Source organism: Bos taurus, chromosome 25 (assembly GCF_002263795.3).
Source record: "Bos taurus isolate L1 Dominette 01449 registration number 42190680 breed Hereford chromosome 25, ARS-UCD2.0, whole genome shotgun sequence".
Taxonomy (NCBI): domain Eukaryota; kingdom Metazoa; phylum Chordata; class Mammalia; order Artiodactyla; family Bovidae; genus Bos; species Bos taurus.
Window position 1 is genome coordinate 15,566,949 of NC_037352.1, and position 26,913 is coordinate 15,593,861.

Below are 26,913 nucleotides of genomic sequence, written 5' to 3' on the forward strand. Positions count from 1 at the left end.
AAACTTTATTTACCAACTTAGGCAGTGGGCTGGATTCAACCCACAGGTTATCATTTGCCAACCCCTGTTCTAGAAAAGAGAATCAGAAGGTCATAAGTGGTCTAAGAAAGAAAAAAAAAGGCCTACTCCAGGGTGAGTCAGATACGCAGGTGTGAGGGATAGTGTGTGTTGGATTTTGAACACATGCAGATACTCGTGTAGCCTAGTGAGGCTTCTCAGGACTGGAGGGTTCAGGGCCGGGTACAAGGCGCTCTCTCAGCAGGGAGTGGAGCGAGCTTGGTGACACAGCGTAGATAGAGCTGTGTCTCAGGGCCCATCCTTTCCCTCTGACACCTGCTGGGCACAGAAGGGAGGCTGATGGGACCCAGGACCGCCCACCCCACCCCCGCCAGGGTGAGATTAGTGACTGGTGGTCGTTAGCATCGTGAGAGATGCTCAGAAGTGGTCTCTGCTTGCCGGTCTAGCAAGCATGGTGGCCGTCGACATGTCTCACCAGGAACCTCCCTAGCCACTGTGGCCTCTGTCTGGAATAGGGAGATGTTTTTCTTGCAACTCCAGAGCCCAGAGGTAAAAGCTACTTTCTGGAGTGTGTTTGAACTTGTGCACTTAGTGCCAACCTTGGACCAGATCTTTTTTACCCTTGTACCTCCATAGACTTTTCTTCTTTCTCCCACTTCCTTACCTCAGCCTGCCTGTGGTCCCTCTGGGTCCCTGACCCCATGTGTCTTGTCCGTATATGAACTTCTTCCTTGTGTTCCATTGTTGAGGGAATCAGGGGCTCATAGCCCACAGTCAGATGATCTAAGACCCCATAGAAAGTTTCTGACACTTCTCTTCCTTCTCTGCCTTGTGAGAGGGCTTTGCTTAACTCTACATTGTAGCTGAACCTGTGGGAAAGCTTGAATGCGGAGGAAGTTGGTGCTTTTTAGCCTTCCTGTCAGGTAGGTGATAGGGGACGAACCTGATGAAAGGAGAAAAGAGGTTCCGGGCCAGGGGGAGCCCTGGGTGGGGAAGGAACGGGGGCCTTCATTCTTTCTTCCTCTGGGTTTCAGACCGGAGCTGGTGAACACTGGGTGCTTATAGGCTGGTGCCTGATGCCATTATGGAGTTAGAGAAAAGTGCCCACGCTGGGGAGGGAACATGGCTTGGCCAGAAAGCAATGCTTGTGCAGAGAAAAGATGCCCCTTCCTGTGAGCACTGCAGTCTTGGACAGTGGAATGGGGCTAGATTTCCCCCTCACCAGGCCCTGTGTGCAGTGCCCAACCTGCACAGCTGTGCACGGCGGCTCTGTGTGGAATGCCACCGTGATTAGTAGCGGGTGGTTATTTTCCCTGGGTACCTTATTTTCTCAATTCCAAGCCTGAAGAGCTATTCCAGGCTTCGTACCTGCTGGTGCTCACCCAAGTCCACTGTTAGGCAGACCCCCATGACCCGTGCCTAAATTTTCCACTGGGAGTTGGACTCTCAGCTTTCCCTTGAGAGGCTGACGTTGTCTAAGATGTTGCCCTAAGGCCTGCGGCCTCCCAGCAAGGTGTCTTCCGCTTGTGTCCAGACTTCCTGAGGGCCCTCCCCATTCTTTATCTTGTTAAAAATAAACACCGTTTTCTTCGCTCCCTTCAGCTGCTGAGTTGTGCCCTGGAGAACAAGAGTTTGTGTTTCTTCAAAAAGGCTCCTAAAGGAAGACAAATAAACTGTAAACAGCTGTTTCTTCTCTGGTGACAGGATTCAGACAATAGACTGTCTGAGGGTGTTAATCAGAGGCCTTTTCTGTGGCAACTTTGCATCGCGGGCCACGAGGAGCCTCCATGCTGGGGTGGCGGTGTCTGGGACTTCCTGAATGGGCAGGGGGCCGTCATCGCATGCAGGCCCGGTGACGGCCACCACCTCCGTGCAGCTGCAGGGCCTGCTGCTCGTCCCAAACAGATGTCCTGGCAGCTGGTGCGAGGCTCCCAACGTTCCTCACTGGCAGCCTCTTGAGAGAGAGCCTTGGTTAGAAAAGTGGCCCCAGCTGACTTACTCCCCCTGGTCACCTCTTTCTTTGAAAATAGATGGCATTCACTCAAATACCAGTCATCCAACAAATATTGAGCACCTGCTGCATACCAGGTACCATGCTAGCTTCTTGGGATAAATCAGTGACCAATATTTAGTTCAAGAAGTATTTATTCAGCACCTACTATACACAGGTGTTGTACTAATTTCTTGGGACGTGTGTGAATGTTTGAAAACAGATACTCCCTCTTCGTCTATTCATTCCTTCAACCGCATGTCAACAGATATTTACTGAGTACCTACTCTGTGCCAGGTACTGTTCTAGGTACTTACTATGAACAAGATAGGCATTGCACCTACATTCCAACTGGGGAATAGTCCATCAACCTCAAATATATAAATAGGATCAGTCCAGGTGACAATGAGTGTGCTCATGAAGGGGAGAGAGGGTGGTTGTGACAGGGTGAGGCTGGCTTAGCTGGGGTGGCAAGGGGAGGCCACTTAGCAGGTGACAGTCACAAAAAGGACATACAGCTTTCCAGGCAGGAGGCTCAGCAAAGGCAGAGCCTGGACTGAGTTTGGGATTCAAAGAAGTGACCAGAGGCTCCTGGGCGCAGGCACCACTGTGAGTGAGGGTCGTGTGGGTGAGACAGGAGGGGTGTCTGCAGGGCTAAAGTATGTGGGTTTTGGAGACTAGAGCCAGGAGCTCCAGTTTTATTCAAACCGTGCGGGAACTCATTGAGTTTAAAGCAGGAAAACGATTTGCGTTGAGCTTTTAAAAGAAATCCTTCTGGTCTAGACGTGATGACAAAATGCAGTGTGGTTTTCTGGATTGGATCCTGGAACAGAAAAAGAAAAGGTCATTAGTGGAAAAATCGGTGAAATCTGTATGAAGTCTGCAATTTCGTGTTGTAATGAATAGTGTTGCACCAATGTAGATTTCTTGGTTTTGATGAATGAACCATGGGCAGGGCAAGATTATTAGGGGAAGCTGGGAGAAGGGTACACAGCAACCCTGTGCAGTGTCTTTGCAGTTTTCATCTCTACAAATCTAAAGTTATCTGAGAATAAAAGCATGACGTTAAAGATCCCTCTGGGTAACAGGTATTAGGGGAAACATTGAAAAAAGGTGAGGGAGGAGGCAGGGAGAACAGCTAGAGGGCTTTTGAGGTCAGCCAGATGGGGGATCATGGCAGGAAAATCACAGTGGGGATTCCGAACTAGGAGAGTCAGCCTCCTTAGTTGAGTGGTGGGTCTGAAGAGCTTTCTGTCACTGATCTAAGTCAGCCCGTGCATGTGTGTGTGTGTGTGCTGTCACTTCTGTTGTGTCTGACCCTTTGTGACCCCATGGACTGTAACCTACCAGGCTCCTCTATCCCTGGGGATTCTCCATGCAAAAGTAGGTTGCCATGCCCTCCTCCAGGAGATCTTCCCAATCCAGGGATCGAACATGCGTCTCTTATGTCTCCTGCATTGACAGGCGGGTTCTAACTCCAATTCAGCTAGTGCTTTTTTGAGAATGTTCTAGGTGCTGAGTGCCATGCTGGGGATCAGAGTTAATGGATCTCAGAGTTAATGGAGTAAGTGGATACTCACTCCACTTCTGGTCAGTATGGCCTCTTATTTCTACCTGCCTCATTCTCTTGTTGGAAATTACCAGATCACCTTTGGTAGTGATTTGAAGTTAGTGAGAAAGAGAAAGAGATTAACAGTGATAGAGAGACAGACACTGAGAATGAGATTGTGTGTGTATGTGTGTGTAATGCCTGACACAGGCTAAGACACATGGAATGGGGATTAATGTTATTACTGGTATATAGCAAGCACTCAATAAATACTATAATTATATAAATATGTTACTATATGTACATAGGGTGAATATGTAAATATTATAAAACAACAACAGTGACAGTAGCAATTAATTAGCATTTGCTGTTTGCCAAGCACATGTTAAGCCCTTCACTTGAATTTTAATCCATGCAGCCCTATGAGGTAATGACTATTTCTGTGCTTATTTTACAAAAGGGTTTCAGATTGTTGCTCAAGGTCACAGAGCAGAGCCAGGATTTGCATCCAGGCAGTCTGGTTCCAGTGCCCCCAGTCTCTAAGCATTGAGCTCCATGCCTGCTGTAGAATGAATGAAGAATGAATTGGTAACTTTTATTATCTTTGCTGATTAAAGAGACACATAATTCTTTGAGGAAAATTTAAGAAACCAAGATGAATGTGTGAAGAAGAAAATCCGAATTTCCCACACCACCACTCTCGGTTTACTCCGGGAGGATGGGAATAAACGGTTGCGTTTTCTTTTCTCCCGAGAGCGACAAAGGATATGGAGAGTTGGGCTCAGGAGGAAATGGGGGAAGCAGGAAGAGAGCTGCAAAGACTTATGGGAGCATGCTTTGCATATCTTCCCAGCATTCCCTGGGGTTGTCCCTGCCCCGTTTCTTGGCAGGAGAATCCATCAAGCTCACTGAGACCCAGAGTCGAGGGACTTTCTGAAGCTAAAAAGATACTCCAGTCAACCCGTGGCAGCTGATAATCCTCTAGGTAGTTGAGCCTCCTCAGCTTCCCTCTTCAAGGGAAGAGGCAGAGTTTCCCATGATTCTTTGCTTCTGATTCTCCATCAGTTGTAAGCTTTGTACCATTGGTTTGATAACGTTTTGTTTTGTTTTGTTTTCTTATTGAAAAGGGGGTTGTATTAGGTTTCTCCAGAGTAACAGAACCAACAGGATGTATATGAGGAGAGAAATAGACTTATTATAAGGAATTGGCTCACACTCTGGTGGAGGCAGGGAAGTCTGCAATCTGCAGATCTAAGAGAGCTGAGAGTGTGATTTCAGTCTAAGTCCGAAGGCCTAAAAGCCCGAGAAGACCGATACAAGTTTCAGCTTGAAGGCCAGGCAGGCTGTTTCAGATTGTATCTAAAGGCAGGAAACAAAAAACCTCCTCCCAGTTTGAAGGCTGTCAGTCAGGAGGGGTTCTCCTTACTTGGAAGAGGCTCAGCCTTTCTCTTCTCTTCAGACTTTTGACTGATTGGGTGAGGCCTACCCATGTTACCCTGGAGAAGGAAAGGGCAACCCACTCTAGTATCCTTGCCTGGAGAATCCCATGGACAGAGGAGCCTGGCAGGCTACTGTCCATGGGGGTCGCAAGAGTCGGACATGACTTAGCAACTACATTACAAAACTACTACCCGTGTCAAGGAGGACAGATGTGCTTTAAACAGCCTACCAATTCAAACATGAATCCCCTCCAGAAGCACCCTCACAGACACACCCAGAATAATGTTTGACTAAAGATCTGGGCAGCTGGTGACCCTGTCAAATGGACATAAAATTAACCATCACTGGATTGGCAGTGGGGGATGGATGGAATTTAGATACTTAAGCTCTGGCAGCTCGTTTTTGGGTCATGCGCAGAGGGTTGTTGCAGAGAGCTGGATCTTTATCCTTCTGATCTGACTCTATCTTTATCCTCAGCCATTATCTGGCACTTACTGTTACTGAGGATTTCCTTAGGGAAGACTTAATCTTATTCATTATCTATTCTTGCCATTGCTACTTAGAGTACTTGATATTAAAAATAAAGTCCTGGTGGAGGCAAATCTTTAAGGAATTAAAGCAAGGGTCAAAAACCCAAATGTCCTTAAGGCTAGGCAGTTCTGTGGGACATATGTGGGGCGATAGGGAGTAATGAGGACAGTGGTGAACAGAAGAGCAAGTACCGCCTTCCATGGATGGTGGCTTCTTGGCTGTAGTTGCCTATAACTTTGAGAGAATCAGGCCCAAGGTTATCTGCTCTTGCGAGTTTTATGAGTAACCAGAAATTTAGATTTTTCACTGTGATCTCATATATATTGTCAACTAATTCAGATTTTTTCATTTATCTATTTTAGTAACATCTTGTGTGAAGCAAACAAAACATTTCATGGACTGGATTTGTCCCATAGACCTCTGTGTAACCAATTGAATTAAATTATGACTTAAATAATCAGAGTGAAAATAAGAATCATAAATGATTTTAACAACATAGCTACCGTTTATTTAACATCCGTTGCATGCCTGGCACTACTCCAAGTCCTTAATTACCTTGTTTCCCTCAGTCATCAGAACAGAGGTGGGTGCTGGTGTTATGCTCATTTTACAGACAAGGCAAAGTGAGGTGCTCACAGACACACCATTAGTAAGTGTTGGAATTTGATGTTTCTAGATCAGCTGCCTTTGCTTTAAATTCCTGGATGATGATGACTCCCACATCCACTGGAGATTTTCAGCCTGGGTTTTCACAGACCACAGCAGAGAGCCCGGGAAGAGCTTACACAAGGAAGCTTGTATTTTATTGGGCAACTGTGCCATAGACCACACTAAGCACTTTCAAATATAGACACAACAAACCTTTGCGTTGCTGCAGTGATGTGGATTTTTTCCCCTTATTGCAGATGAGATAATAAAACTCTGTTTCTGTCTTCCCGAGGTCACATAGCTAGTGAGGGCAGAGGTGGGCCTTGGAACTCAGATCATTGCAACCCTAAGGCCCATGGTCTTGCTACTCCCCTGTATAATCAAGGTCAAAGAATTGAAAAAGAGCTGGTACAAGTCACTGACCAAGAATATAGTTGCACTGACTATAGCTAGATATGAGTATGGATATGGATCCTTGTTCAGACAGTCATTCTGATTTATTCTTTTTGCTTACCTGTGTGAGCGAGCACATCTCCATAAATTGTTAAAATGGTAAAGGTTTGACATCCATTTGTGTTTCCCTGTTGAAAATGGTTCTCAGGAAAGTTTTTGTCCTTTGCCTTTTCATTGGTCCAGTGATGGTGTCTGTTCATTTCTGTCTTCACAAAATAAGTGCAGATTCATCTAAAGCCTTCTGATTGGTGCCCTAGCTTTTGCTGTAGAATCTCCAAAGGTTCTGGCACTCACCTTTGTCTTTATAGTACAAAGAAATTTATCATTTATACTTTTAGCCCTTTATGTCCCATAGCATGAAATGTGTTTCATCAGTGATATTCAAATTGATCCTATGTGGCACTGTATTAATTACCTATCATGCACAAATTATACCTAAAGCTTAGTGGTTTTAAACAGCAGACATTTATCATCTCAGTCTCTGTGGGTCAGGGATCTGTGATATAAACAGCTTAGCTGAGTGTTTTTGTTCATAATCTCTCTTGAATCTGAATCTCATTTTCTTAATTTTTCTCAATAAACATATATTATTTATTAGAAAAGATAACTAAAGTTATTCATTCATTCTGCATTTGAACTGGTGGCTATAGCTGTGGTCTCATCTGAAGGCTCAACTGGGGAGGCGGGGAGATCTGCTTCCCAGCTCACTCACACGGCTGTCAGCAGGCAGTGGCTTCTCATAGCCTCTTGGTGGACTGGGGCCTTCGGTTCATTGCTGGTGGTTATCTGGATGTCTTTTTCAGTTCTTCATCATAGGGCAGCTCACAGCAGAGCAGGTGGATTCCCCTAGAGCCAGTGATCCAAGAAGAGAACCATAGGAAAGAGAGCTGCAGTTCTTATATAACTGAACCTTGGACATGACATACTATCGCTTCTGCCATATTCTGTTCCTGAAACATGAGGCACTAAACCTCAGCTCTCCCTCTAGGGGAGGGATTTGCAGAAGAGAGTGAATGGTCCGCCCAGAATGGCTGTGTACACCAAGTGGCATCCAGGATTAAGCCTCTCTGCTACAAGTATTGTGAAACATGATTTGGCTCTGGGGAAATGGTACTGGAATCCAGGAAGGTGAATCTCACTCTCTTTTAAAAACTAGCCAGATTTATGTTTCTTCATACTTCTGAAAGGTCCCCCGCCCCCAAGAACAGTTTTCTGTAAACTGGTGCATGGAGAGAGGTATTTCAAAGGAGTGCTCTGATCCCACTTTCCCTCTGCTCTCTTTATCTAGAGAACTGCTCCATAAAAAGTAGGCTGTTGATCTTGTTGGATCTGGTGACACTTTTCCAGGGCGACACTCCAAGAGAGACATCATTCCAAGTGCTACAATGTGGACACGAGTGCATGCCAAGCAGATGTGGGTGACATTGTGCATGTTGGCTTAACATGGGACCATTTCCTGGAGTGAGCCCAATAAACATTTGGTACAGATAAAGATCACTTGTCCCCAGATGCCTTCTTGGTTGTGGTGGAGCCAAATATGAGTGGAGGCAGAGGATGCTGGGCTTGAAAAGTGCTCTTCTGTGGCCACGTGTGGGAGTTTAGTCCAGGGAAATGCCAGTAAAGTGGGAAGCAGGCAGCTTGTATCCGACACAGGCCCAGATGGCCCTGGCCTTCTTGCCTTCCTGTCTGAGATGTTGGGATTTTGGCAAGCTTTTTTTTTTTCCTTTGACATAATCTTCAGTGTTATTTGCAGCAGTGTTGCAAATGTGAGTTAAAGACTGAATCACATGACTCTCAGTCCCGTGACCTGTGTTCTGAGCCTGGCTTTAGTCAGTTTACCTTTCTGTAAAAGGGGAGCCATGATGTTTGCCTGTTGTAGAAGGGTCTTCACGAGGATTAAATGGAATGGTGCATTTAGGTCATTTAGCATGGGTCTAGCAACCAGGAAGTACACAAGGAGGGTCAGTTATTATTATTGTTGTTATTACCATGATTGGCCACCTCATCTGGATTGGCCACCTTCTGCACTGTTCTCTCTGGGAAGCACAAGTGTTGAAAAGTGAGTGGAATAAGTCTTTATTTCCCTGTGTGACCCAAGCAGTTATATAAAACCCTCTGCTCCTATATTATGAGCTTAACAGAAATGCTAATTTTACAAAAAGGAAAGTGCCAGTGGAGACTTAAATTGTTTTTCTGAGCTGTTATGTAATTCTTCAGCACATCTCATTTAATCATCCTATATTGAGGCCATGTCTTAGCTCTGTGGTCATTTGAATAGATTCCTTTCTGGATTCCTACCTTTAACTCCAAGAAATTCCTTAGGGTAAACTTCTGCTTTCCATTTTTATAAAATGACCTTGTTCCTGGCCCATAGCTTCAAAGCTGAAAGTGACTGCAGTTGCTTTAAATAAGATGATCAAATTTAATTTAGAAGACATTGGCTGAGCCCTACTATGTGCCACCCACCATATCTGGAGCCACAGCAAACTTCCTTGAAAAATGAGGGGGCATCATGCTTGCAAGCAGGGATTCAAGCCAGGCAGCCTTCAGTCACATCGCTCTACCTCCTCCTGTCTGTGTGACTTTAGGGAAATCACTTCACCTCTCTGAGCCTCGATTTCCTCAGCTCTAAGATGGAGACATAATAGTACCTGGGCATCTAATTTAGTTGGACATAAATGAACCAGTAGTCACGTATGGATGTGAGAGTTGGACTATAAAGAAAGCTGAGGGCTGAAAAATTGATGCTTCTGAAGTGTGGTGTTGGAGAAGACTCTTGAGAGTCCCTGAGACTGCAAGGAGATCCAATCAGTCCATCCTAAAGGAGATCAGTCCTGAGTGTTCATTGGAAGGACTGATGTTGAAGCTAAAACTCCAATACTTTGGCCACCTGATGCGAAGAGCTGACTCACTTGAAAAGACCCTGATACTGGGGAAGATTGATGACAGGAGGAGAAGGGGATGACAGAGGATGAGATGGCTGGATGGCATCACTGACTCGATGGACATGAGTCTGAGTGAATTCCGGGAGTTGGTGATGGACAGGGAGGCCTGGCATGCTGCGATTCATGGGGGTCGCAAAGAGTCGGGCACGACTGAGTGACTGAACTGAACTGAACTGAAATGAAGTCATATGTTTCACGTCTCCTGTAGTACCCAAGCATTGTGCACAGCATCTGTCCCCAGCCACACTCAGGCAAGTGGGACAGGAAGAAAATAAAGCAGATGAGACTCTTTAGAAGATTAAGGGGACTTCCCTGGTGGCTGAGACTCCACGCTTCCAATGCAGGCGGCCCGGGCTCAATCCCTGGACTAGATCCCGCATGCCACAAGACCCAGTGCAGCCAAATAAGCAAATCAGAATAAATATTTAAGAAAAGAAGACTAAGCCTTGGAGAGAGTGTACTGGGTTTTCAGTGCTCACGATCCTCTTTGGCCACCTGTTGGTCTTGTTGGGAGGAGCCATGCTGTCTCAACCGTGTCACTGACCCCATATCTGCTGCTCCCTGCATGTCCCTCCCTGGACTGTCATCTCCTGTGGGCAGGCCCCACTGGATGCCAGCCCCTTGCCTGGAGCCTGGCACGTGGCAGGAGCTCTGTAAACCTTGGCTGAAGGAGTCGATGACATCACCAGACATGCTCTTTCTCGTCAGGCACCGTGTACCCCCACAAGCTCTGAGGCCAAACTTAGATGTAACCAAAGCTGCAGCTGCCATCCGCCAGAGACAGAGCCTGAAATAGCCCTGGAGCCCCTCGTCATGTGTATTTCTTCACTACTGCAGCTGCTGGGGCTTTTTTAAAAAAGCTCGCTTGTGCGCTAGGACAAAGTGGCTAGATGCTGGATTGCCTCTCTTTGCCAGACAGGTCCCAGAGGGCTTGGTGGCAGCCCTCCGGTTTCACCTGGCTTTCTGAGGTGGACCGCTGCCGACTGCTTGTCTTTCTGCTCTTGAGTCAGCGATGTGAAAAGTTGGTGATTGGAGAGCTCTGTGTGACCTTCCAGCACAGGTCCCAGTAGGATGGAAACTTCCAGCCTGGTGACTCCCTGCCTCTCCAGTGTGGCACTCACCACGGTGGACCCCTGAGCTACTTACCCCAAGGGCATCTTTAGCCGCATTCCTGCCTGGCCGCCTGCAATGTAAATGGCCCATCCATCCCTGCTGCGAGAGAATGAGTGAGAAATGGAAAACTAAGATGAGTGTGGCGAATGCAGGGACCAGGCAGCCAGGTTATCTGTGCTCTCATTACCTTCTCACGAATCCCTCCTTTCATCTCTACAGCTACAGGCACACTTGTGGTTGGGGCTACTAATCCATTTATTTCCATGGCTAATCTTAGGGTTAAAGAGAGGAGCTGGCTTGCTAAGGCTTCCTAACCCAGATCTTTTGCTTCCCCAGTTTTTCCTATAGCTCACTTTTCCTAATAATTTTTTCCCCCAGAAATTACAGGTAATGCACTTTTCTTGTTGGAAACTGAAGACATACAGAATAAACACTGTATTGTTAACAAACCTTCACTGGCTATGGCCAGAAGAAAGAGGGATGTGGGGTGAAGTGATTCCTGGACCGGAACCCCGTATGTAAGTCACTGGAGGGTGAGGATGCTCGGTCAGCGAGGCTGAGACGTGGCTCGTTCTGGGCTGTGCCAAAAGGACTGCTCCTAAAACATCGCTTGACATTGATGATGATGGAGATAATCTGCAAAGATTGGATCCAGAGGGAGAGGAGAGTTTCTGAGCCAGAGTGGCTCATTCCGGGGCTGTCCACTTAAATAAAGCCCTGGCTTAGAAAACCCCAAACACGCTAAAGTGGATACTGTAATGGGATTTATGCAATACTCTGTTAAGGGCAAACCCAGCCCCATAAATACATGTCCGAAATTCAATCTGCTAAATGAAATGTTAAAGGCGCCAAATGGATTTCTTGAAAGGATCAGAGCTAAGATGTAGTTTGCCTGCACTTGATAAGCTTATCCAGCCTTGCCACTGGGAGAGAAAAAGAGAGAGAGAGAAAGAGAGGAAATGGAGTTACGGATTTTACTGTATTCTCCAGTATCTTAGATACTTTCTTTTTCAATGGGAAGGGAGAAAGAGATTATCAGACCTCTGGCTGTGAAACCAGTGTTCCTGATCCAAACACCTTCTGGGCTACAGAGAGAGAGCTATTAATTCACGAACTGGAGCCCCAGTTCCATTCTCCCAGCCCCAAAGCCTCCTGTACAGGACTCCTCCTGTACCTGGTTGGCTCAGCTACCTGGGTCCAGCCCCCAGGTGACCGAGGTCATGGCTGGCGTGTGTGTCAACTCGAGTCCCAGTGCCCATCCCCAAGTTCCGCCTTTGACTTTGGCTGCTGCCGTCCAGTATGGTTGTGAGTGATGAAGTGAGTTAGGAGAGGAAAGCTGTATGTAGACACTAGGGATCACCCTACACGCTTCCTCCGGCTTCCTCCCTCTTATGTTTCGTGATTTTCCATCAACAAGGACTATATCATCTCCTGCAAGTGATTTGGATTGTTCTGTTTTGTTTTTGTTTTTTCTTCTCCCCGGAGAAGGAGATAGCACGCACGTGTGCTTGCTCAATCATTTCAGTTGTGTCCGACTCTGTGACCTATAGACTGTAGCCCGCCAGGCTCCTCTGTCCATGGGGTTCTCCAGGCGAGAATACTGGAGTGGGTTGTCATTCCTTCTCCAGGGGATCATCTCAACCCACGGATTGAACCCAAGTCTCCTGCAGCTCCTGCATTGCAGGCGGATTCTTTACCACTGAGCCACCCAGAAGCCCAGGAGATAGCATAATAGCTTGGAATTTCAAAAGATGTTTTTGGTACCATTTGAGGGCAAGCCAAAGCTATACTGCCAGGGAGACGTTTTTACTTTCTTCCAAGCATAGAAGTTGCTTCTGGCATTGGAACGTGACCCCAGAGAGTCGCTTTCAGTCGCTTTCAGTGATATCGTGCATCAAAGAACATGCTGTCTTGTTAGGTGAGTGAGTTTGTGGGTGCACTTGGAGGGTTGGTGAATTGGCTCTCAGCATACCAAGTTTCCTTTTTTCTCTTCCGTTTCCAGCTGATGGTCTAGGTCTTCACCATAGCTGCCATCACTTCTGACTCCCCTTGGGCTGAGGTCTTTGTGAGCCTGGTGGGCTCGGGTTGGGTTGGAGGCTCGAAGCTGTGGGTGGAGGAGCCATCTCGAGAGGCACCATCCTGATGGGCTAGGTGACGATGCTCCAACCACAGGTGAATTCCGTGCTTGCTGGCACATCAAGGACTCTTCCATGCCTGTTTATTTCCCTCCTTTGGCGAGTCAACAGCTTTAGGGTGTTTGCCTGAGTCAAAGTTCTGACTTCCCTAGTGGCTCAAATGGTAGAATCTGCCTGCAATGTGGGAGACCCAGGTTCAGTGCCTGGGTAGGGACGATTCCCAGGAGAAGGGAATGGCTACCCACTCCAGTATTCTTGCCTGGAAAATTCTATGGACAGAGGAACCTGGTGGGCTATAGTCCTTGAGGTCACAAAGAGTCGGACACGACCGAGCGACTGACACTTCAGCCTCAGCTGGAATAAACAAAGGGTCTTCTGGGTCTGTTGCAGTGTATGGGATTCCTAAGTATTTTAAGAACTAGAGAGTGACACAGGAAAGGGAGCATTTAATTTTTAAAACAACTTTATAGAGGTACAATTTATGTACCATAAAATTTACACATTTTAATGTGTACCCAGTGATTTTAATGTAATGTCTCTCCAGTGATTTTTTAGTAAATTCACCAAGCTGTGTAACCATCACCATGCGTGCATGTGTGCTAAGTCACTTCAGTCATGTCTGACTCTGAGCAGCCCTATGGACTGTACTCCTCCATGTTTCTCTGTCCATGGAATTATCCAGGCAAGAATACTGGAGTGGGTTGCCATACGCTCCTCCAGGGGATCTTCCCGACCCAAGGATCAAACCCACGTTTCTGTTGTCTCCTGCATTGCCAGGCAGGTTCTTTACCACTAGCGCCACCCGGGAAGCCCAACCATCACCATAGTCTAGTTTTAAAACATTTCCATTGTGCCAATATTAAATTCTTCAGGCCAGTCTGTAGTCACTCCCCAGGCATCTGCTCTTGTACTTTCTGCCTCTATAGATTTGCTCATTCTGGGCCTTTCACAGAAAGGGGCTAAGACCATATGTGGTCTTTTGTATCTGGCTTTTCTCACTTTGCATAATGTCATTGAGGTCTAAACTTGTGGCATGCTGCTGAGTGGTGTTCCACTGGATCATGGCCATTTTCTTTATCCATTCATCAGTTGATGGCTACTTAGGCTGCTGTGAATGGGGCTGCTGTGAACATTTCTGCCCAAGTCTGCATGTGAACATGCTTTTTCATTTCTCTTGGGTAGACTCCCAGGAGTGGAATTCTGGGTCATATGATAAATTTATATTTGACTTTTTCAGGAATTGCCAGACTGTTTTCCACAGGTTTCCCAAGCTGCATCATTCTACATTCTCACCGACAATGCATGATCAAAACCATTCATTTCTGCTCTTACTGTGAGCTGTATAGTGGAGTTGTTTACTAGAGACCATTGTAGGTGAAATACAAAAATTGCCCCCTGCGTGTGGAGAGCAGGCCCTCAGTGGGATCTCGACAACACACCAGAAGGGTCTCGACCCCAATTTCCACATACACGTCACTAGCAGATGTCAGAGCTTCCAGCCCAGAGGGGCCCCTGTCCTTCACTCCCACTCCCCTCCCCCACTCCAGCTTTGCTGGCTCCAGCTCCCCTGTAACCCTTCTCATTCCAAAGAGGATTCACTCTTATAAAAAGTTCTGCATCGCACTGACGCTAATTTAGTGACTTTATTGGACAATGTGATTTACCATCCATGGCCGCCTTCGAATGGATTCATTTACCTGCATTGATTGGTATATGCCACTGTTAACTGTCACCAGAAAATCACAGCAGTCCTTAAAAACTGTGTAGCATTTTGCTTCTGATAATGGTAGTTAACTCCGTCCTTGATCGCCAATGACATGGTAGTCCTCTCTTGGAGATGTACTTAAATTGCATAGCTCTATTCCTCGATGATGAGAAAATAAATTACTTTTTGATGCTGTGTTCTGCTAAGCATTTCATAAATTTGGGTTCTTTGGTAGGTGTTTCTCTTTTTTTTTGAGGGGGGGTGGTGTACTCCCTTTGCTACTCAAAGTGCAGTCTTGGACTACCAGCATTGGCATCCTCTGGGATCCTTTTGGAAATGCAGAGTCTCCGACCCCACCTGCAATTTCCAGAATCAGAATCTCTTTTTAACTCGATCCCCAGGTCCTGTTCATGCACTTTGAAGCTTGCAAAGTGCTGCTCTAAATCTGGAATCAGCAAAATAGGCCCTTGGAGTAAATCTGGCCAGATGCTTGTTTTCATTAAAAAAAAATTTTTTTTTTATTAGAACATAGCCACACCCATTCGTTCTGTATTATCTGTGGCTCCTTGGGACTCAAACTGCAGAATTAAGAGCTGCCTTATGGCTGGCAGAACTGAAAATGTTTACTTTCCAGACCTGTGCAGAAAAAGTTGCTGACATTTGATCTGGAGATGGTTTTATTCTTACTTGGTTTTTATTATATAACATTAATTAGTTGTAATTTACTTATTTTTAGTTACTTAATAAAATGTGTTGCTGCTGCTGCTGCTGCTAAGTCGATTCAGTCATGTCCGACTTTGTGCGACCCGAGACGGCAGCCCACCAGGCTCCCGCGTCCCTGGGGTTCTCCAGGCAAGAACACTGGAGTGGGTTGCCACGGCCTTCTCCAATGCATGAAAGTGAAAAGGGAAAGGGAAGTTGCTCAGTCGTGTTCGACTCTTCCCGACCCCATGGACTGCAGCCTTCCAGGCTCCTCCGCCCATGGGATTTTCCAGGCAAGAGGACTGGAGTGGGGTGCCATTGCCTTCTCCAATAAAATGTATTAGCTTTTCTTATTTGACTTTTTGCATCTTCCATTTATTATAAGCTTTGGGTCATGACGCTTCTTTTTCTCTTTTTGATTTCTTTAAAATCGGAGGATAATTCTGTTGGTTTCTGCCATACATCAACATGAATCAGCCCCATGTATACATATACCCCCTCCCTCCCATTGCCCCCATCCCACCTCTGTGTTATGAGTGCCGTCCATCCCCAGATTCTCTTGGGAGCCTGCCTCTTAGGATAAAGTGACTGAACTTTGATGAAGTTTAGGGTTTGGGTTTCTTAGCCACAAACTGAAAAACTCAGAGGAGCTCTGATTTCTTAGATGCCACCCAACTCTACTTGAAGAGTGCTCTGGGTGAGCGTTGTTTTATGTCATTTTATTCTTTGCAAGAGAGGATATTCATTATTTGTGAAACTGGAAGGCCATATTTGTTATTATTTGTAAAGGCTTAAAATGGAGACATTCACAAGTAGAAGAAAGCAGAAAAGAATTCCTTGTCAAATCACAGGGTGGGGTGAGAGTGAGAAAATCTCATGAGAGTAACCACAGGAGGCACCCAGAGGGGGAAGCAAGCAGAATTGGCTTCCTGGGTGTGCCCGATGCCCTGGGTTCCCTGCTCAGGAGGACACACCCTGCTCGTTTCATGCTCAGTTGTCACCACCTTGGAATTCTTAATAACTTTAAAAACAGATGCCCTCACTTTTTTTTTTTTGCATCAGGCCCTACAACGTAGGTAGCCAATACTCAAAGCCAGTGATGGGATCTGAAGACCCATCCGGTGCCCGTTCCTGGGGGAGCTGAGAACTGTTGTGTGTGACATCCCATTAGCCAGCGGCTATGTTATCCTGGGCCAGTGATGGTATCACAGCCGTGTGTCACCACCCACCCTTCGTGTGTCTGGCTGACTTCCTCTGCCTTACTGTGTGCCATGAGAAGAAACAACACTTTGAATGATTTCTTAAATTAAGCGGTTAGAGAGGTGAATCTGCTCGTGCAGAGGCATCTCCAAGTGAAGTTCGGATTATCCCCAGTCAAGGTCAGTATTTGAGCCTCACAACTCTGATGTGATTGCTTTCAGGGCTTGTATGTTGCACTTTCCCCTGCGGCGTCAGTGAGGGATGCCGCTTTTCTGACAAGGGTGCTCCTTAAAGAAATTGGGCTCCCACCTGGCTTAGGTTGAGGTCTGTGGGGACATCTTAACAGTCGGAACCTCAGGCCACAGGTCACTGGTGGAAGACTCCCAAGGGAGCCACTTCCTCCTGGTCCCTGTGGGGAGGAATTGCTTCCAGTGACCCTGCAGGTAGCTGATTGAGGCTGAAATAGCAGCTTCCCAACCCAGCAGGGACCAGAGCAAGGAACGTTGCTGTAATCGCTTTCCTCCTCCCCTCTGAACGATTGTTCATCAGGAGTCTTGTGGAAACAAAAAAGAAAGGGAAGCAAGAAACAGGAGGCCTAGTTTGGTGAACCCGATGGAAAATTACTGTTCTACCAAGAGGTCCCCAAAGGGCGGTGAGTGAGCCAGGCACTAGGGATGTTGCAGAAGCTTAGACATGCTGGTGACAAGATGCTGTTAACAGTTTTTGAGAGACTAAAGGACATTTGATGATCATAATGATAACTCTAGGAGATTATGTATTAGTCATCCCAGCTTGGTCATTTATGGAGCATCTACTGTCTGTCACGGCCTGGGCCAACTCTTGCATATCTCTTAATTCTTGCCCTGTGTACAGCCCAGCTGTCTCTTACAGATGAGAATTCTGAGGCTCTCAAGGTTTGACTTGGCCCAGAGCACACAGCTGGTCACTGATAGGATCAGATTTAAGCTCTGTCTGACTCTGGAGCGTGGGCCGCTTTCCCTAAGCTGCCCTCTGACCTCACCACTCCTTCTGATACTACTACAGCCCTCCCTCCACAAAATCATGTCAGGAGCTGGTTGGTCATGGGTTGCACTAAATGGGGATCTGGCACATCTAAATGTCAACTATTTTTTCCCAAAGTGTAGCTCAGGTGAATTTAGGGTAGACAGGTGAATATTTTTCCTTAAACTACAATGTATTTATTATATTTTAAGGAAAAAGTATATTTTTACTGGTATATTAAACCTGTGATTTTTAGAGTGAACAGTTCCTTTTAAAACATGAATGTAAGTAAAGAAACAGCCTTTTAAATAAAATTAGTGTCCGTGAGATACATGTACAGCCCGCTGGTTCAGCCGTTCTAGAAGCATCTTACCTGAGCAGTTGGACAACCTTGGAGGCAGTGTCAATGGTGAGGGGTGGGAGCGTGGTCAGGCAGAGCTGGGTGCCTAGACAGGGAGACTTTGTTCTTGGTGGGAAAGACATCTTGAGCAAGGTTGTCATCATTTTAATCTTTTTTATTCGTGCTGATGGCCATCACCTCCTCTTCTATGGTGACAATCTCACCACTTGTTGGTCAGAAACAAGAGAACTGACTGCGCTGTCTTTTGAAATTATTCACGAATATTAACACAAGCCCTTCATGGCCTGGGAGGGTCTGCATCCCCTGTGTTTTACCTGCCATGGTCTGGTCTTGTGCCGTTCTCCACTACAGTATGCCACACCGGCTTCCTTTCTGTCTCTAGGATAAGACAAGCCTAAACCTACTGTGGAAAATTCTTCAAGAGATGGGAATACCAGACCCCCTCACCTGCCTCTTGAGAAACCTATATGCAGGTCAGGAAGCAACAGTTAGAACTGGACATGGAACAACAGACTGATTCCAAATAGGAAAAGGAGTATGTCAAGTCTGTATATTGTCACCCTGCTTATTTAACTTATATGCAGAGTACATCATGAGAAATGCTGGGCTGGAAGAAGCACAAGCTGGAACCAAGATTGCCGGGAGAAATATCAATAACCTCAGATATGCAGATGACACCACCCTTATGGCAGAAAGTGAAGAGGAACTCAAAAGCCTCTTGATGAAGGTGAAAGAGGAGAGTGAAAAAGTTGGCTTAAAGCTCAACATTCAGAAAACTAAGATCATGGCATCTAGTCCCGTCACTTCATGGGAAATAGATGGGGAAATAGTGGAAACAGTGTCAGGCTTTATTTTTGGGGGCTCCAAAATCACTGCAGATGGTGACTGCAGCCATGAAATTAAAAGACGCTTACTCCTTGGAAGGAAAGTTATGACCAACGTAGATAGCATATCAAAAGCAGAGACATTACTTTGCCAACAAAGGTCCGTCTAGTCAAGGCTATGGTTTTTCCAGTGGTCATGTATGGTTGTGAGAGTTGGACTGTGAAGACGGCTGAGTGCTGAAGAATTGATGCTTTTGAACTGTGGTGTTGGAGAAGACTCTTGAGAGTCCCTTGGACTGCAAGAAGATCCAACCAGTCCATCCTAAAGGAGATCAGCACTGGGTGTTCTTTGGAAGGAATGATGCTAAAGCTGAAACTCCAATACTTTGGCCACCTCATGCAAAGAATTGGCTAATTGGAAAAGACTCTGATGCTAGGAGGGATTGGGGGCAGGAGGAGAAGGAGACAACAGAGGATGAGATGGCTGGATGGCATCACTGACTCGATGGACATGAGTTTGGGTGAACTCCGGGAGTTGGTGATGGACAGGGAGGCCCAGCGTGCTGCAATTCATGGGGTCGCAATTCAAGAGTCAGACACGACTGAGCAACTGAACTGAACTGAACTTAAACCTACCCCAGGGCCTTTTCACTTGCTGTTTTTTCTGCCTGGAACCCTTTCCCCTAGACATTTGCATGGCAGGTTCCTTCTTATCCTCCTGGTCTTAGGACTCCACTGTCCACCCACTTTAAGTACCCCTTTTCCTGCAATCACTCTCTATGTCAGGGATCTCTTCTGTAAAAGACCAGATAGGGATGTGTTGGGCTTGTGGGCTATGTGGTCCATGGTGTACCAATTCAACTCTGCCATTGTTGTGAGAAAGAAGTCAGAAACAAGATGTAGATAAATGGATATTGCTGTGTTTCAGTCACTTTACTTATAGAAACAGTAGCAGGCTGGATTTATAAAATAATAGCCTAGAGCAGGGCTGGGGAAACCACTGGCTGTAGTTGGCCCATCCCTGCTCTTATTTTATTGTTGTCATAATGTTTATCACTATCTGAAATACTCTTGTTTGTTTTTAGCTTTGTCTCCTTGTATCTAGATGTGAACCCCATGCTGGCAGGAGTGTGCCCTTCCTAGTTTAGTGAGATATCCTGATGCTTAGCTCCCTACATGTGGTGTGTGCTCGATGAAGATTTGTTAGATGAATGGACAGTGTCCCTCATCAGATTTGTATTCATTCATTCCCTGAGCATACATGGCTCACTTCCTTTGCTGCTTGCCTCATGTGGAACATTCGAGGCAGAGCTCACAGTCAATACATGCACAGGTTTGGAAGCAGCTACGGTACAACACAAAGCTCAACCAGGGAGGTTCAGAAGTAGCTCAGCACAGCAGGGCATTGACTCTGAGGAAGTCAGAGGTGGCTTCTTGGAGGGAGTGGCATCTTAGCTGAATCAGAAGGGTGTCTTTGAGCTCCCTGGGCAGATACTAGAAGGACGTCCACACTCAAGGAACAGCCTGAAGCAGGGACATGGCCGCAGGGACCAGCTATGTCATAGGAAGGAAAAGCAGCTCAGGTGAATGGAATTATGGAGTTAGTACAGGGCATGTGTAGCCACAGGTGCCATGAACAGCAGCCGATGAAAGTTGGAAGAGTTCTTGGGAACAGTTAACAAAGTGCCTTTCCTGAAATGTGGACTTGGATCCTGCACATTTAATGTGGGATTTCTACAAATTGAAAGGTTGTATCGCTCCATAGACATTTAAGAATTCTTAGTCCATGGACCTGATTAATGCTGATACACCTTTTCAGTTGATTTGGCCTCAGCTATCTAATGGAGAAGGCGATGGCACCCCACTCCAGGACTCTTGCCTGGAAAATCCCATGGACAGAGGAGCCTGGAAGGCTGTAGTCCATCGGGTCGCTGAGAGCTGGACACGACTGAGTGACTTCAGTTTCATTTTTCACTTTTATGCATTGGAGAAGGAAATGGCAACCCACTCCAGTGTTCTTGCCTGGAGAATCCCAGGGACAGGGGAGCCTGGTGGGCTGCCGTCTATGGGGTCGCACAGTGTCGGACACGACTGAAGTGACTTAGCAGCAGCAGCAACAGCTATCTAAAGGTGGCCATTGGGAGGGGAGCTACTCGACATCCTATATAATTGGTAGGTCCAAAAAAATAGGTTTTTGGCTTTTAAAATCTATAGACAGTGCTAATGAGCTGCCTTCCCTGGCTCTCACCCTGCCCTATCCACGCATGTAAGTCTCATCAGTTGTCAGCAGGGAGTTAAACACACAGAAAAAGGGCAGCATATGGTGTGAAAGAGTGGAGAATGGCAAGCCCCAAATAAAATTTTATGGAGGTGGGCCAGCCCTGCTGTTTACGAGGCGCTTAAAGGGAAATCATGACCTGCAAAGCTGAGGGCTGTTCCTGCTCATCCCCCTGGCAGCCTGGAAAAATCCCCAAGATTCTGCCTCCAACTTTCTAAGCCTTAGCCAAGCCCTAATGAGCCTGGAGCCAAGGGCAGGGGTGGAGGCTGATGCTGTCACAGGCCTTGAGGCTGCACTGACAGGAGGACCATGGGAAAGGGAGGCAGACAGTGATCCAGCACCTACTATGTGCTAGGCGGTGTCTATACCGTACCTACTGTGCATGTGTGGGGAGGGGGAGGGTGTCCATGTTCAACATTGTCTCCATGACACTTTCCCCAGCAATAGTAATTATATATATATATATATATACACACACACACATACACACATACATATATATATATATATATATATGGAGACAGAGAGAGAGAGAAGGGCATAGCAACCCACTCCAATATTCTTGCCTGGAGTATTCCATGGACAGAGGAGCCTGGCAGACTATAAGTCCATAGGGTCACAAAGAGTTGGACACCACTGAGCGATTAACACTTTCATGTATATATATATAATCTACTCACTTTTTACTTATTGTCAAACTTACCCTATACTGTCCATAAAGTTATGGTATTAACAAGGCCTATTTAATTATAGAATGTGCTATGGCTCAGTCATGTCCTACTCTTCACTACTCCCTGGACGGTAGCCCGCCAGGCTCCTCTGTCGATGGGGATTTTCCAGGCAAGAATACTGGAGTGGGTTGCCATGCCCTCTTCCAGGGGATCTTCCCTACCCAGGGATTGAACCCAGGTCTCCCACATTGCAGGCAGATTCTTTACCATCTGAGCCACCAGGGAAGCCCAAGAATACTGGAGTGGGTAGCCTATCCCTTCTCCAGGGGATTTCCTGACCCAGGAATCGAGCTGTCTGTATTGCAGGCAGATTCTTTACCAGCTGAGCTACCAGGGAAACCCTTATAGGATACATCAGTGTAAATAACAAAACTACTGAAATTTTTCAGAAAGGTTTGTTCACAAACCACATAGGATAACTTGTCTGCCACAGTTTCTAGTATTATGATAACTCTGATGCTTCCATTTTATAGCTGAGGAAATAGAGATCCAGAGAGATTTAGCAGTGCAGCCCAAACTCACAGAGCTAGGAAGTGTCTGGATTTGAACACAGATCTTTCTGGTTCTAAAGTTCAGGTAATATGCACCATCTTCTCAGAGGGAGAAATTGGGAAAGGATGTCCATACCCACCGTTGGACGGACAAAGCTCTCAGGACAGGCACAGAGGGTAAGACTGAGGGCTGATCAGACTTCCTGCTCTTTCTTAGGAGGCAAAGACATCTTTGGCCTCTGACATCTCTGTTCCCATGGGTTTTGGCTACAGGACATACTTAGACTAAGACTTGTTCTTGGGGCATTGCCATCATGGCATGGTGAGTCTTTAAGCGTCTCCTCAAATAACAGTGATTAGTATTGACTTCTGCACAGGAGGGTGAGGTGGGGGAGGAATGGTTCATAGGATGGCCCTCACAACTCCACTGCCCGGCCCCCAGGGTGGCGGGAGACCTTCTTTGTACCAGAGGCTCATTAGTATTCAGTCCTCACTGAGGGACCTTGCAGGGAAAAAAATCATCTTGATGGGCTCTGAAAAAGTCCAACTGGCAGCTGTTCCTTGGTGGCCACAGGGAGCAGACCTGGCCACCCTTGTCCTTGAGGCCAGGCAGTGACTGCCATTTCACATGGCATCAGTGAGCAGGTACCAGCGCTAAGCGAGCAGACCCGCTGGGCAGGGAGGGCTTCAGCCACATATGGAGTTTGCAGCTTAGGGATAGAAGGAAGCAGGCCTGGATTCCACTGGCAAGCCCAGCGAGGTGGCCAGGAGGGCAGCAGGAAGAGTAACCGTAGTCAGCCACGGTCATCACAGTGTTCCTTAAAACTCGTAAGTGTCCAGGGGTCAAGGTCTCCAATCTGGACATCTGGGCTTGGGGGCAGTGCTGGTCTATACGGGGCCTTTGCTGGGAGGATAAAGGCACTTTTTTGATGGAGGACTGGGGAGAGTGTCCAGCTGGGTGAGGGCCATCCTCCCTGGGCGCAGCTTGGTGAGGGGCATTGGCTGGGTTTCAGCCCCGCGTTTGCAGTCTGCACACTAGATGGCCATTCACAGTGGCCTCGAATGAACTTATTTACAAAACAGAAATAGACTCACAGACATAGAAAACAAACTTATGGTTACCAAAGGGGATAGCGGGGGATGGGGGAAGATAAATTAGGAGTCTGGGATTAATATATAGTTCCCTGTCCTACTGCATAGCACAAGGGGCTATATATTCAGTATCTTGCATGCATGCATGCTAAAGTGCTTCACTTGTGTCCGACTCTTTGCAACCCCATAGACCGTAGCTTGCCAGGCTCCTCTGTCCATGGGATTCTCCAGGCAAGAATACTGGAGTGGGTTGCCATGCCCTCCTTCAGGGGATCTTCCCAACCCAGGGATTGAACCTGCATCTCTTACTTCTCCTGAATTGACAGGTGGGTTCTTTGCCATTAGTACCACCTAGGAGGCCCACTCAATATCTTATAATAACCTATAATGGAATGTACTTGAAACTAACTCAACATTGTAAATAACTATAAAAAACACTAAATATTAAAAATACTACATGTACTAGCTCTCTAGTATATAACAAGCTCTTTGAAAACCTAGTGAATTGAAACAACCATCTTTTCTTCCTGATGGTTTTGTGGGTGAGGGATGCAGGAAGGGCTCTGTCAGGCGGTGTGTTTCTGCAGCGGGGGCTGGAGGACCGAGTTCTAGGATGACCTTTTCATTCATATGTCTGGTGTCTTGTTCCTCCTCAGCTCCCTCTCTGTCCATGTGGCATCTTGTCTGCCAGCGCCTCTGGTGTAACTTGATTTGCTCACAGTGTGATGGTCTCAGAGGAGTGAGGCTGCTTCTGTGGCCGCTGGCCTCCAGGAGGCAGGAAGTGGAGGTTGCCAGAAAGCACAGCATCACCCTGGCCAGTTCTGTTGCTCAGAGCAGTCCAAGGGCCCGCCTGGATTCTAGGGCTAGGAAAATAGACCCACCTCATGTTGGGATGCGGAGAGGGAATATGCGTGGCAAGGTCACCTTGCAGAAAAGTGTATGGGATGGGCGACATAATTGCAGCCATTTTTGGAAATACAGTCCGCCACTCCTTAATTGGCACAGATTTCTCAGGGACTTCACAATGATTCTTCTATCTTGGACTCACCTCAGCCTCCCATAAAAAGAACAATGAGCAAAGCCCTGGCGTATTCTTTTAAGATCAAAGTATATGTCTAACTATTAATTTTGTTAACAGAGTCCAGTTTGATCTGAAAGGTGATGCTAATAAGGTGAACCAACTTGCAAAGCAAAAAGAATCCCAGCATGAGCGTAGCTGTAGGAAAGAGACACCAGTGCTTGCCTCTGGTGGTTCAAGAGCCCCGCGGCAAAAGCCGCTTGCTTAGGTTTGGTGAGGTCCCAAAGGTGGGGCCATCTGGCTTGGACCAACTCACCATCTGCCCTGGTGTTTAAATTCAAAGTGCATTTTATTTATTGAGTCAATTAAGAAAGATTCAGTTGTTGAGATGGAGGCAAATTCAGACAGTAAATTGATGTTTTCAGTTGAAACTTGCTTACAAGCCAAGCCCTTGGGTCATTATTGGCCATTTGCCTCCCTTTAAAGATATGATGTGACACATAATATGCACGCCCATTCAATTGAACATTTGGACCCTTGGCTAAAAAAAAAAAAAAAAAAATCTGATAATTAGGAACATTTTTGGATGTTGCTAAACTTTGCAGAGAACAATGGAAAGAGATATTGCATATTAATTATAACTGGAGAGGAGTTATCCTGTTCTCTCGAGCTGTTTCATGTGCAAGGGGCTGGGGCTGAAAGGGGTGGTTTGCAGCCACTTCTCTGCCACTTATGAATTGTGACCTCAGGCCTGTCATGGGCATTTGTCATGAACTTCACTCTCTCTACCTATAAAATGAAAACAGTTATACCTACTCCATCCACTCCTGGGTCTGACTAAGAATAAAATGATGCCATACTTTTTTTTTTTTTAACTGCTTTGTGAGTTTAGAAATCCTTTGTATATTGAGCCATTATTGCTGATAACAATTAGCATAGCAAGTTTCTGTTGCCTGAGAATGAACACAAACATGCCTTTGTGACTCATTTAAACATTAATATATCGAGCCTATAATTAAAAGGCGCTTACTCCTTGGAAGGAAAGTTATGACCAACCTAGATAGCATATTCAAAAGCAGAGACATTACTTTGCCAACAAAGGTCCGTCTAGTCAAGGCTATGGTTTTCCCAGTGGTCATGTATGGATGTGAGAGTTGGACTGTGAAGAAGGCTGAGCGCCGAAGAATTGATGCTTTTGAACTGTGGTGTTGGAGAAAACTCTTGAGAGTCCCTTGGACTGCAAGGAGATCCAACCAGTCCATTCTGAAGGAGATCAGCCCTGGGATTTCTTTGGAAGGAATGATGCTAAAGCTGAAACTCCAGTACTTTGGCCACCTGATGCGAAGAGTTGACTCATTGGAAAAGACTCTGATGCTGGGAGGGATTGGGGGCAGGAGGAGAAGGGGACGCCAGAGGATGAGATGGCTGGATGGCATCACTGACTCGATGGACGTGAGTCTGGGTGAACTCCGGGAGTTGGTGATGGACAGGGAGGCCTGGCGTGCTGCGATTCATGGGGTCGCAAAGAGTCGGACATGACTGAGCGACTGATCTGATCTGATAATTATTTTAAAATACACAGATTAAGAAATTAACCGTATAATTCTGACATCTAGAGTTTGGGTGCAACTCATAATTTATGCACAATGCCTTATATATACATAAGTTCAGTTATTTTGCCAGTTTTGGCTAACCTAGATCATACTTTCTGAAAGTGAAGGCTTCCGTAATGACAAAAGAGTAAGGAAGCCATTTGACAATGTTTTGCTGCTTTGAATAAACTTCACATAGTAGAGCTTTATTGTTGAATGGGCTAATAGTAATAAGTGGATTACTCTCATTCTAATAGACACAGATTCAGTTATTTGTCAAAAAATAATTTATTGAGGGCTTATGAGGGGAAGTTCTCTTTGCTGTGAGCTGCCTCGGTATTTTCCAAATATCCCTCTCGTGGAATGTTGCTCTCGTGAGCCCCCCAAATGTTAGGCATGTCTGACTCTGAGATTTCATGGGCTGTAACCCGTCTGTCCATGGGATTCTCTAGGCAAGAATACCAGAGTGGGTTGCCATTTACTTCTCCAAGGGATCTTTCTGACCCAGGGATCAAACTTACATCTCCTGCTTGGTGGGTGGATTATTTACCACTGAACCACCTGGGAAGTCCCTCGCCCCAATTTATAGACAAAGAGGTCAGTGGATGATATTTTGCTTCATATTAATTTTTTTTACATTAATTTCTTTTACTGTATCTTTTTCTTACATCTTTGGCACCTGAACCTACTTGTCCATGCTCAAATATAGTAAAAGTTGTCATCTACAATGAAGTATTGAGTACTGAAATCATTTCCATCAGAGGCATTGTCTGTTTCATGGGTTCTCCAAACATGGCCTCTCCCCAATTTAAAGATGATTGGATGACACTCTGTATCAGGGATGGGCAGATCTGGCCTGCTGTCAGTTTTGTAAATAAAGTTTTATTGGAACACAGCTGCAGTCATTCATTATGTGTCATCATGGCAGCTTTTACCCTAGGGTAGAATTGAATAGTTGCCTTATGGTCTGCAAAGCTGAAAATATTTACTGTGTGGCATTTTACAGAAAAAGTGTGTCAGCTACTACACAGTACCATGGTGAGGACTAAGAACAGAAGAACAAGCTGCCTTTAACCCTGAACTTCCCCTGGAATA

At 46.2% G+C, this 26,913-nt stretch overlaps 1 protein-coding gene and 1 long non-coding RNA gene across 2 annotated transcripts in view; both read left to right on the forward strand.

Moving 5' to 3' along the window:
- LOC132343848 (uncharacterized) overlaps window positions 1–26,713 on the forward strand; it is a 51,826-nt gene extending 25,113 nt beyond the window's left edge. Inside the window, exons 1-2 of the long non-coding RNA XR_009492848.1 lie at window positions 1–4,542; window positions 5,891–26,713. The exon at window positions 1–4,542 is cut by the window's left edge and continues 25,113 nt beyond it. This is a non-coding gene — a long non-coding RNA (uncharacterized lncRNA). The remainder of the gene's footprint in view (window positions 4,543–5,890) is intronic.
- The window catches only part of XYLT1 (xylosyltransferase 1), a 352,297-nt gene that overhangs the window by 25,548 nt on the left and 299,836 nt on the right, over window positions 1–26,913 (forward strand). The gene's annotated exons all lie outside the window — the stretch shown is intronic.